Source organism: Cryptomeria japonica, chromosome 6 (genome assembly GCF_030272615.1).
Source record: "Cryptomeria japonica chromosome 6, Sugi_1.0, whole genome shotgun sequence".
Classification (NCBI taxonomy): Eukaryota; Viridiplantae; Streptophyta; class Pinopsida; order Cupressales; family Cupressaceae; genus Cryptomeria; species Cryptomeria japonica.
The window spans coordinates 409,398,274-409,410,999 of NC_081410.1; the positions used below are offsets into that span (position 1 = coordinate 409,398,274).

General features: G+C 32.2%; 1 long non-coding RNA gene across 1 annotated transcript; it reads right to left on the reverse strand.

Annotated features, from left to right (window-relative positions):
- Positions 1–4,109: 4,109 nt before the first annotated feature.
- LOC131065863 (uncharacterized) lies at positions 4,110–12,049 on the reverse strand. Its single transcript, XR_009358212.1, has 3 exons — positions 11,544–12,049; positions 7,821–8,556; positions 4,110–4,421 (listed from the first exon to the last, which is right to left on the reverse strand). It is a non-coding gene; the product is annotated as an uncharacterized LOC131065863 (long non-coding RNA).
- Between the last annotated feature and the right edge of the window lie 677 nt (positions 12,050–12,726).

Below are 12,726 nucleotides of genomic sequence, written 5' to 3' on the forward strand. Positions count from 1 at the left end.
ACCTAATCTTACCATAATTTGAACCTAACCATAAACTAACCCTAAACTTAACTTTAATGTTGGAAGTAAACCCTACCTCCAATTTTAACCCCAATCTCATTATAATTAAATCCTAACCATAATCACACCCTAACTGTAGCTAACCCCCAATCTAACCATAATAAAACCCTACCTCCACCTTGAACCCTATTAGAGGCACCTATTTTTATTATTTTCACCCTAAACTCTAATAGGCACCTCAAGAAAGACATATTTAGGCATATTTTATATATATTATAAAATTTAATATACATAAACCAATTGACCCTGAGGTGTAGACCGGTTGGTCAAGCCATTGAAAGACATGGACAATCGACACACATTCAAATCTTGTCCAAACGAGAAAGCCAACTTACCTAGCTACAACTAGGGTGGGTCCCCTGCGGATCATTATGCGGCCCAAAGGTTTAGTCTTGCCTGACCTTGACTGATTTGACAACAAGGTTATAGGCCAAGTCTTGATGACACCTCTCAGATAACAAAAAATAAATCATTTATTTATTTTCTTAAATGATTTCTAACTCTTTAATTCATTTTTCTATCTTAATAGTTAACTGCATCTTTAAGTTAGCTAACTCCTTTAGATTAGTTGACTTTGTCTCATTTTAGGAACTTCTTTTGTTAGTCATCAATCTATAGTTTCATCTTCGAATAGAAACTTGTTCTTGACAATTATCCATCAATGAAATTAGATAATTTATTATTTTCTCATCATTTTGAAATGGCAAACTTCATTTTTTTTCTCAGGTTGACTCTACAATCATTTTAGTTATCTCAGATCTTCCTCATCTCTCAATTGACTTTTACTCCAAAATTCTACAAATTCAATCATGTCCATCATTTGTCATTTAATCGAACTAATGCAAATAGACTATCAAAATCCATCCTCAATCAAATTTTATGCTACACAATTAAAGTTCCATCCATATTCCAACTAGAGAAATCAACATCTTTAGAGAAATCAACATCTTTTTTAGATTTACAATGATTTTTAAATAGGATTTTATTTTGTAATAAATGCTAGAGTAATTTGTGTTATCAATTTATTATTTTCAAACTTATTATTTAATAAATCACACACATGCACAATATAAAGCGAAATGGAAAAAATATTTGAACACAAAATCCACACAAAGTGAATCCTATTTTAGTTTAAAACACATAGATGTGTGAGAGTGCACCACCCACGATTATTGCACATAAAGTGGATTCAAAATCGTTAAATATGAATTTATTTTGTTAATGATAAGAGTAAATTGTATTTTCAATTTATCATTTTCATATCTATCATGTAATTGCTTACAAAACACAACATTTGCACAACATAAAGGGAAATGGAAAAAATTATTTGAACACATACAATCCACACAAAGTGCAAGTTAACTTAGTTTAAAAATGCACATGTATGAGTGTGCACACCCACACACAACACAAAGCGAATCTCAAATTAAAAAACACACACTCCACATAAATTAAATTTGAAAGCTCACGCACATACACACATACTCATGAAATAAAACTTTATTCAAAAACATGCTTGTATACATAAATTGAATTTCAAACATACTTCACACCAAGTACAATCACACACAAAAAAAGCATAAGTTCAAACATGCCAACATTTAGACACACAAAGTGAATGTTGAAGTCATAAAACATGCTAAAGTACAAACATTCTACACATGGAATGCATTCAAACATGACAAACATAAAGCACACACGCAACCCATAGTGAATATTAAATTCAATTCAAACTCTCATCACAATGAGTGCCAAAGTTAGTTCAAACACACACACACCACATAAATTTATCTTTCATACATATATACAAGCAAATACATACAATGAATATGCAATTACACATAAAACATTCTGAAGTGCAAACATACTACACATGAAGTGCATTCAAACATGATGAACTTAAAGCACACATGCAATCCAAAATGAATATCAAATTTATTTTAAACACAATGCAAAAGTTAGTTCAAACACATACACACCACATAAATTTAAGTTTCATACATTTACATGCAAATACATACAATGACTACAATTGCACAAATTCATCCACACAATGTAAATTAAAGTTCCTTCATACACACACATACACTCCACAGAAATTTAACTTTCATACACAAACATGAAGCACACGTGCAACCCAAAGTGAATATCAAATTTAGTTCAAATATGCCAAAATACAAACACAGAATGAAAATTGAAGTCATAAATCATGCTAAAGTACAAACATACAAAAAATGGAGTGCATTCAAACATGACAAACATAAAGCACACATGCAACCCAAAGTGAATATCAAATTTAGTTTAAACACACAACATAAAGTGAATGCCAGAGTTCAAACACATACATACCACTTAAATTTAACTTTCATACATATAAATGCAAATACATATCATGAATGCAATTACACATGCATTCATCCACACAAGTAGTGAACATTATTGAATCTTTTTTGTACACACTCAACACAAAGTGTAAATTAAAGTTCTTTCACACACATACACATACACATACACACATAAACTCCACATAAATTTAACTTTCATACACAAACATGAAGCACACATGCGACCCAAAGTGAATATCGAATTTAGTTTAAACACACAACACAAAGTGAATGCCAAAGTTAGTTCAAACACATACACACCACATAAATTTAACTTTCATACATAATGCAATTACACATGCATTCATCCACACAAATTGATCATTATTGAATCTTTTCTATACAGATTCAACAAAAAAGTGTAAATTAAAGTTCTTTCATACAGTCCAAATATAATTGAAAGAAATGAATGCATGTTTACAACATTTACAACATGCACACACACACACACAATGGTTGCTAAAGTTAGAACAAACACCAAGAATAACTACACATGTAAACTAAATGCTAAATTTATAAAACATCATAGAATTTTCTCAAACATGAAGTTAAAACACAAACCATACAAAGTTGAATTCTAGAATTAGCAAAAATACAAAAACCACCACACAATGAATTCCAAAATTAGTTCAAATGCAAACAACACACAAAGTGAATTCCAAAACTAACTAAAATACAAACAACACCAAAGGTAATGTCAAAATTACCTTTCAAGCACACAAATGTAAACAAAACACATGGACATTGCTCAAACACACACACAAAGTTATCATAAATGAAAGCGCAAAACACATTAAGTAAATTATCAAAATTTTATTTCAAACACAACACAATTCATATAAAATGAATTTCGAAGTTACAACTTATCTCACACCAACAAAAAGCAAACACATGACAAAGTTTAACCACACATAAAATAAACATACACAAATGTAAAAACATTTCACAAAAGATACCAAATGTAAAAACATTTCACAAAAAAGTACTTCAAACACACACAAAGTGAATCCCAAAGTTACACAATGTTTATTCATTTCACACATAGTTGTTCAAACACACTTCACACATATACAAACTAAATGCTAATGTTTAAATCTACCCAAAGTTCAAACATATACCAAAATACAAACACACAAATGTGAACACATGCCTAATTTGAATAGGTTTTGCAAAAAGTCAGTTCAACCACACAAATGGTAAACACTTGAGTTAAAACATGTCTAAGTACAAATACAAAAAATGTGAATGCTAGAGTTCAAACATACAATATTCTTAATATAAGGTGAACATAAAAAATCAAATTTGCACACATGTACTAAATTACAAACACAAGAAAGTTGTTGTCAAAGTTAAAACACATTTCACACATAGTTTGTTTGTTTCACATATTCAAAATAAATGCTAAAGCATAAATACTGAGATAAATGAATGTGAAAGTTAAAAGACATTTCATGTAGCATTATTGCATGTGAAAGTTAAAAGACATTTCATGTAGCATTATTGCAGTTCACACATCTTGTTCAAACATACACTTCACATATATCTTGCTTTAATATAAAATTAGAAAAAAAATAAAAAATAAAAAAACAATGCAGAAACACTAGGCTGAAAAAAATGGCCATGACCAATGACCATTCTCTTCAGCCTTGAGGAGGGGGCAAATTCAACCCTTCCCAAAAAAAGAAAATTATTAAACGACAAATCTATTTACATATCCATTTACAAATAAGTTGAACGATTTCATAAAATGATACAAAAGTGCAATAGTAAAATTAAAATTTGTTCTTCATTGACTTCAATAACAATTGAGAAACTCTAGGCATCACTTTGCACTCTAGACATCATTCTACAGGCATGGCAAAGGTATTTATTATTATAGTAATCAACGAATGCCAACTGCTTCTGCCACATCGACTGCTTGAACCAAATCCAAACATTAACTAATGTTGCACACTTGATTAGTATGTGGCTGCTCTCCTGAAATCACAAAGAAAATTTATTAACACCCCAATTAACAAGTTTTATTTCACACAACTCAGGTTTTGACATGTCAATACATCAACATTTCATAGCAAGGTTGATATTTTAACACTATGGAAGAAAAAATAAAAGTTTCACAACCCCAAAATGACTAAAATCCATACACAAACTATAACCTGTGTAATACATGTTACTTCTTTATAAAGTTGCTATAGAAAATGTGGCATATATTGAGGATTTGCATACAAATCACAAAAAATCACATCACTTATCTATGACGTGATATATTCTTTTGCACACAAAAGAATAGATTAGAGAAGACAAAGTTGTTTTTTATTGATAAAAAGGTGTTAACAAACAGCTCTACATATCTGAGTATGAGTTACCATAAACAGAGTGAGCTAGGTCCCATGTCCCAAAGATTCCCTAATTACATAAACGGAGTGGGCTAGGTCCCACATCCCAAAGATTTCCTAATTACATAAACAAAGCCTTTACTCATCCCATTAATTTTGGAATGCAGCTGGTAGCCATCTTGGTTTGGATAAAATATCAGAAACTAAAATACTGATTTGAACTGAAAATAGCCCAATGGTTGTGTCTGTAGTAACTTTAAGTCTAAGATGAGCTTCTGAAGCCAAATGTCTTTTGTAAAGAATAGCTCAATTCATTGTGGTACAACTCTATTTAAGACCTGATTTTTTTTGTGAATGGAATGAAGTTGGGTTGGACTAAAAGCAGGGATTGATGGAAAAGTAAAGACTATAATTGTAAGAGAGAAAGAGACTATTTAATCTGCAAACAATAACCATGTTTGGGAATCATAGTTTTTCATGTCACTGCCAAGTGAAATAGTAATTCATGACTGACAGATCACTTGTGGTATCCACATGGGAATTGCTTTTCCATTTGCCAAATATATTGTTCAACTAAGTTTATAGCCCTATCCACCATTGGTTTCAAACTAATGACCTCCAATGTGGAGAACACATGCCTTCACCATCAGCACCCCCACCCCTCAAGAAGTACAGAATTTGACACCCTTTAGCATTAAGTTGTTAAAAATAATCTCATGTGTATACAAAATCACATACATAGCAACAATTCTTAGCGCATTCTGAGATATGTTAATTTGAAGACCATACAAATTGAGATTTGACATTATATGTGTCAACTACGTATTGAAAGCAACTTGTAAACAATCTTCTTGAATAAGTACAAAACTAAGTAGTAAAGAAGAGAGGTAGAATCATTTGCTTCCGATGTAAGACATACTTGAATGGCCTTTGATTTCAAGCAGTACATCTAAATATTAGCAACTAGGGAATGCAGTATACTAGTTTTTAAGGTGCACCAAGCAGATAAAATCTTATAGTTATTTACTTACTACTTTTATGCTAAGTATTTTGAGATAAGCATGAATGTCTTCCTTTTAAATTTTCTTCCCAAATTTCACAGTAATTTCAAAGTGGTGGCTTAACATGAGATTAATAAGCAAACTTATCAAGTTCTTCAGCAAATAGAAAATGGTAAATACTGTTTATTTGGGACTTCAGATAAATAGACTTTTATAGCTTGCGTGAGCTGCTAAGACAAGAAATTCAGTTTTTTAAAAAAAAAGATTGGATCCAAATCAAAATACTTTGGAAAAAAAATTATGCAGACCAAAAAGAAGAAAAAAGATCACAAAGATTGCTTAGATATTGAGAGATGGTAAGTCAAAAATTGGAAATAAAACTAAAACTGTGCTTGAAGTTTTCTAGTAAATATGTACAAAAACAAATTGTAGTATTACAATTTTACTGTAAGATTGAACATGAGATTTAGCATAAAATTGTATGAAATATCTATAATACCAAAAACAGTTAAGAGATCATTTATAATGTGTTTTTCACTTTCTCTCGTTTTACAAAGACGTTCATTAACCTCTCTCATATGCACATTAGAACCAAAAGTCATGATCCCTGTACTTGATACTCGATTGCTAATATATGTCCATAATGAGAAATCAACCATTAAAAATTCCTTCACAACAATTGGGGCCTCAGATACTTCAACAAGCCACGATATGATCCCCATGTTATGCATCACATATGAGACTAAAACCAATTTATTTTGGATTTGTCTACTTCTAGTGTAATTTACTATGGGGCTACAAAATGGTTTCAAGTTTTTCAATCATATGGATCCTGGGTAATGAATGACTTCCAAATGTAATAAGGGGATATGACATTCCAAATAGATAGTGTGACTTTTGTTAGAAAAATCACCCTCAAGAACAACTGGAACATAAACTTTCCTTTAATATCATTGTTGTGATTTTTCACCCATTCCGTAGCTTGAAATTATATAGCAAGGTCCAAAATATTTGAAAGCATGCAAAAGTCTTTTATTCAAATTTTACCTTTTAGTCTAGCTATACAATGATTTAATGTAGGTATTATCCTCTTGATCCAACATATGTTTTTTTTCTCCCTGTAAGGATTGCCTCTTACTAGCAAAAACCTCCAAATCCCATATTCAAACTCAATGATTTTCTACTTTATCCATCCTGTTGTTCAGCTTGTTTCACTTAATCTACTATATTGAATGCTCCAGTGAGGCCTATGGCAATCCAACATACTAAAAGAGATTTTCCTCATTCCATTCAATCCAATAAAATGATAATCTACTATATTGGATGCTCCAGTGAGGCCTATGGCAATCCAACATACTAAAAGAGATTTTCCTCATTCCATTCAATCCAATAAAATGATAACGACAATTTTATGGTTTGGGTCTTAAATAATTGTATGTCATAAAGTTGAGAATCTCAATGTCAACTATATTTCATGAAAAATAGTCATCTTCTACACTTCAAGTATAGACTTGAGTTCTGCAATCGATCAAAATTGATATTCTAGTTCAGGTTTGAAAAGACTTTACATATTATATGCAGAGATGGAAAGCTAAGTTGTATATGGTAATCAGAGGGTTGAAATCCAAAATCCATATTAAAATTGTTCAATAGATTTAAAGTGAATTTACATCTGGTGAAACAAAATTCATATGGACTTTTGGGTTCAAGAATGATACAGATTTCAAACTTCATGAAATTGTAGAGGTAAGATTGTGAGTGAATTACAATTAAATGCAGTCTCAAGTCTGTATTATTAATTATAAGACTACAGACTTGATCTATATGCTCTGTTAGACTCTATAAAGTGACTGAGAACTAAAAATTTAAATATGGTGAGCTAGATTGACCACTCTGGATTATACATAATTATGGGTAAGAGAATTAAACTAATTACGGTAAATAAAAAAATAGATTCTTTATTTTTGAAATTCAATTAAATAAACAAAAGGCTGGCAAAATATAAATTTATAATCAAATGCAAATTCAAATGTTCATACCTGTTGCATTTCCTGGTGCTTGCGATATGTAGTTCTGCTTCATTTCTCCTCCTCCTCCTCATCATCACTGCTGCCTGAAAAATCACCACCCACAAAAAAAGACAAATGCAAAATACCAAAAAAGTTTTTTTGAAAACAATCTACACATAAAAATACAAAAGAAAAATGCATACCAAACATATTAGAGTAAAACTTACAGACAATAAAAACAAAGGCGGCACGACCATGCCAAACAAAAAAAGAATGAAAGAAAAAAAAAAAAAAAAAAGCAGCATAGAATGATGGACAAAGAAACCAACAAAACAGAATCTAATGTAAACAAAACTCTCTAAACATTCATTAAGTCACTGAAATGAATTTGACTTCAACAATCAAACTGTTAACATCAATGTGAACGAAACAAAAAATTTGTATATTAACATTACTATTAAATATATATAAATTCAAGTTCACAACAAATTTTAATTTATTTTGAAATTCACTCCACTTTTAGCATAAGTAGTCATTTGCTAAATGCCTGCTTTATATTATCCACATCATTGCTGTCTTCCTGGAGCTACACCATCTCCAACAATGCATGCAACATGCTTCCATTTTCAGAGATTTAAGCTTCAGTAATATGGTTTCTGCCCTCCCTTATATTGGCTGAGCATTCTTCTACCTCTGCAAATTTTGTTGGTCCATGGCTACCATAATAAGCTAATATACATACTGGTTCTCCTTTCCGAAATTAGTCCTATTAGACAATAAAAATTTTAAATCATTTTAGCCACAATATTGCTATACAGATAATAATCAAAATTTCAAATGTACATTGCCCCTCTTTTGAGCTTAAGATATATTTCCCATGAGGTCTTAAGGGAGTGACAGAATCTTTGTTATTATGAACATTCAAACCATGTGATAAATAATGTACAAAAAACCATGATAGAGGGCAGAAATCTATCCAAAGTTTAGTCAAGAGTTCTGTAATCAAAGATCTTGTGTCATCATTATGAAGAAAACTCCATAATAAGCGTTGTTCTGGTTGGTAGATCTCTAATATAAAGATAAGTAAGAGAAGGACATGTGGCTTGATCACTAGGAAGATAGGTGCTAAGATTGGTTGCTTGATGATCTAATATGTTTGAAGACCGGGTTCTAATAATATTAGTTTTGAAGAAGGGTTCAAAGAAGTCACCTATGACAAAGCTTACAAGAAGCAAGGTAGCAGAGCATACTTTAAGAGGAACTTTAAAAGGTCATTCAAAGGCCCCTCAATGAGTAAACCCATAAGATGGTAATCTACAGAATGTCAAGTTCCCACATGCTCCTTGAATGGTAAGTTTGGGATCGTCATTGTTCTCTATGGTATAGTGGTGTTGAGAAAAGAAGAGCCTTTTGTAAACTTCAAAACTTGGCCAAACCCTAGCTAAGAAAAAACTCCATAAAAAAGAGTACAAATGATAGAAATAGGGTTTGAGTGAAGTCCTTAATACTGTTAAACCTGATATCAGAATTATTATACATTTAAAACCCTTGTGATCATTTTTTTTTTGCCTCTGTTAACTATAAAAATCTTCTGTGAATACTTATGTTGAGTTTTGCTTTATTGTCAATGAAAGAGACTATGCAATGGTGAAAAGGAAGAGGTTGACTTTACTGCATGAATAGTAGAATGGTAGGTCATGAATTTCATAAGTACGATTATAATGCTTTGATAAATTTTAGAGGGGCAGTATCAAGCTGTGAACACAGCATCATAGGGTGAACTATGAATAAGTCATGAACATCTTCAATAAACAAACGCACAGAGATGATAGTCCTTGTGATGACAATCTTCATGTCAAATAATAGTGGGCAAACTTTCTAGATGGATGATTTCATTGATTTGGCATTTCATTTTTACAGTACAGTTAATTCCTTGAAATATCCATAAAAGAAAAGGGTGATAGTCTTTGCAAGAATTTTTAACCTTGAAAATCCTAAAGTAAGAAGTCTGCCATGCTCAATTCACTAAACTTGCATGCCTTGACTGAAATTGTATATCCATCATGATACATTGAAAACAGAGAGCATGATCTAGACAATGACAGAGTTGAAAAGGTTAAGTAGAACAAAGAATCAGTGACAGTGTACTACGACTTGTGGAGTGCATCATGAAAGATGTATGACAGAGGCAAAGGCTTTCAATAATCAATAAGAGCGTAGAATACAAAGAGAAAAGATAGCAAGTACAACTATCAAAATTCTCCTTAGAATTCCTATGTCTGAGTAAACACCAAAATGATGAATATCGATACGGTATGCATGGTTGCAAGACATTGTTAATTGAATCATGATAGTGAACAAAACTGCTATGAAGGTATGAAAAATATGAGTCAAAACACTATAGGTAGAGGTGGTTTGGTGCATATGACAGGGCGATTGACAGATTATATGACAATGTGATAAATTAAACTAAGTGAAATAATAGCCATGTGGATGACAGTAATAAATACCAGTGCATAACAGTCCAAGGATCATAAAATAAGCACAAGGGAAAGTGGAAAGAAAGTTAGAAATCAAAAGCAATCAGAAACCTAGATGGTATTCGTGACAGTGAACTAATTTGCAAATTAGAGATTCTAGGACAAGGGCATGGTATTTTGACAAAATCTGGGTCAAGTGGCAGTCTAGAGACCTAATCATCATAAAGGAGAATACAATTCACGCATAACAGTAGCAAGAAAAAGTCCGTGAGTTCTTTCTTCAAGTTCTATGGACTGTTGGAAAAAGTTGATAGTTTTTATGACACAGAAACAGTATGATGATTGTATCAAGGCCCAAACACTGATGTAAAAGAAAAACATTTAGGAGATAAATGACAAAAATGCATGGTAGAGGCATGACAGTAGGATGGTATATATAAAAAGACCATGCACCATGCAATAGTGAGGTGATATAATAGTCACTAAAGTTCTCATGAATGATTGTCGGTGTTTGAAGGATACAGATGACAGACCTAATAGATGACTGAACTTGACAGAGACCTCCTAGGGAATCAGATGAACAAGATATGCATAAAACATGAATCAAACAAGTGACAGCTACTAGTATTAGAGAATCTCCTACACCCTCTTAAGGGATTTGATCACCTTCAAGTCGCTTCTCACGTGACCTGAAATCAGGGAGAGGGGGTAGTCATGGTAGTCTGGAGGATTTTTAGATAGTTGCAAGCATATAAAGATCAATTGGTAAGTTGGAAGGTAGGTGAGAAGATATAGAGGACAATTTGTGCAAGGACAATTGCAGACGGGATGAGTCAGCTGGGTGCCCAAGGAAAGGAGTTGACTCAACAAGCAATCAAGGAAAGCATAAGATATCCTAGATTGTAGACCAACTTCTTCAATTGCTGCCAAACATTAATTTAATATTATAAAACTAATGAAATAGTAACAGAAGTCCTAGATTGCAGACCATCACTACAGAGTACAGAGATGAGTCAGAATGTCTCAAATGCTATTGCTCAACAGAATCTTTGTGTTCTCTGTTGGCCAAGTTAACATTCATGTCATAAAAATAACATATGATTACATTCTACATGGAATAAAATATAATTCTATGGTTTTTAAATAAAAAATTACCTTATCAAAAACATATATCCATTAACCAGATGAAACAGAAAAGAGGAAAAACCAACAGATCAATTTAAGTAATTAAGCTCAAGAATTCCTTTGTAGGCATTGGGTATATGGGACTTACAACATTCCTCCGCACATGATTGGTGATGCGGATGACCTCTGAGGCGTTGGAGGCATCACTCCCTCGGACAACATTCCTCCGCAGATAGGGCACACCAAATGGCAAATTCACCCCAATACCAAGAATTTATAAATTCAGTTCCCTAAAATCTTTCATCTGTATGCTCACTATGGCCTTGAAGCAGCAATAACCAGAGAAGTACGCATAGCTAGTACATTCAGAATCAATGTACGTAGGGAAACACAGAACATTGCGGATGAGCTATTCTTCTAAATCAATGGCCATATATATAATAGGTTAAGGAATAGGAGCGTGTTTTTGTTAACGGTAGCATGCTTTTTTCAGCTGCAATATCTATCTATGGAGCGTGTTTATTAACAGTAGCATGTTTTATTTTCAACGGGTGGATTCGAACCAGTAGCATGCTTTTTTCAGCTGCAATATCTATCTATGGAGCGTGTTTTTTAATGGTAGCACGTGTTTTCAACGGGTGGATCTGCGGAAGCCAAAAGCATTCCCATCGTGAACCTAGGCGGGAAGTCGTATTATAGTTTTTGAATGTTTTTGGGTTTAATTATGTAATATTTTTTTATTTACCAATGTTTCAATCATGCTTCAAACTTGAATTATATTGTTTTTTTCAAATTTGTAAGATTATAATGGTAAAAAAAAATAAAAAATACAAGGTATTGAATTGTTTAATAAAATATAAACGACAGTTTTGATTATGTTCTAAAGAAGACGTGAATCGATTTATAGAATTGTTTAATAAAATATAAATGATGGTTTTCGTGGAATTGAAACCCTAAAAAATACACACTAGTCAACCACAAGCCATATAATTTTCCAATTTCAAAGAACTTAAAACATAATTCTCCATCATCTCATGGCTACCCAATACTTAGGATAGCTCCCTATTTTCCCTCCTACATACTTAGGTCCATATGGTGTTTACCTGATTTTATGTTACACAAACCCTCATGAAAAAACCCAAAACTTAGGATAGCTCCCTATTTTCCCTCCTACATACCTAAACCCTTATGAAAAATCCAATACCTCTAAGTTGTTGCTAGCTAAAAATGCACATACATTCATGTAAGGACCAATAAAGAGCATTATAAAAAAATATTTTATTCATTTAGAACTTTAGTGAAAGAATAAGGATGCTACTCTTATCTTAATT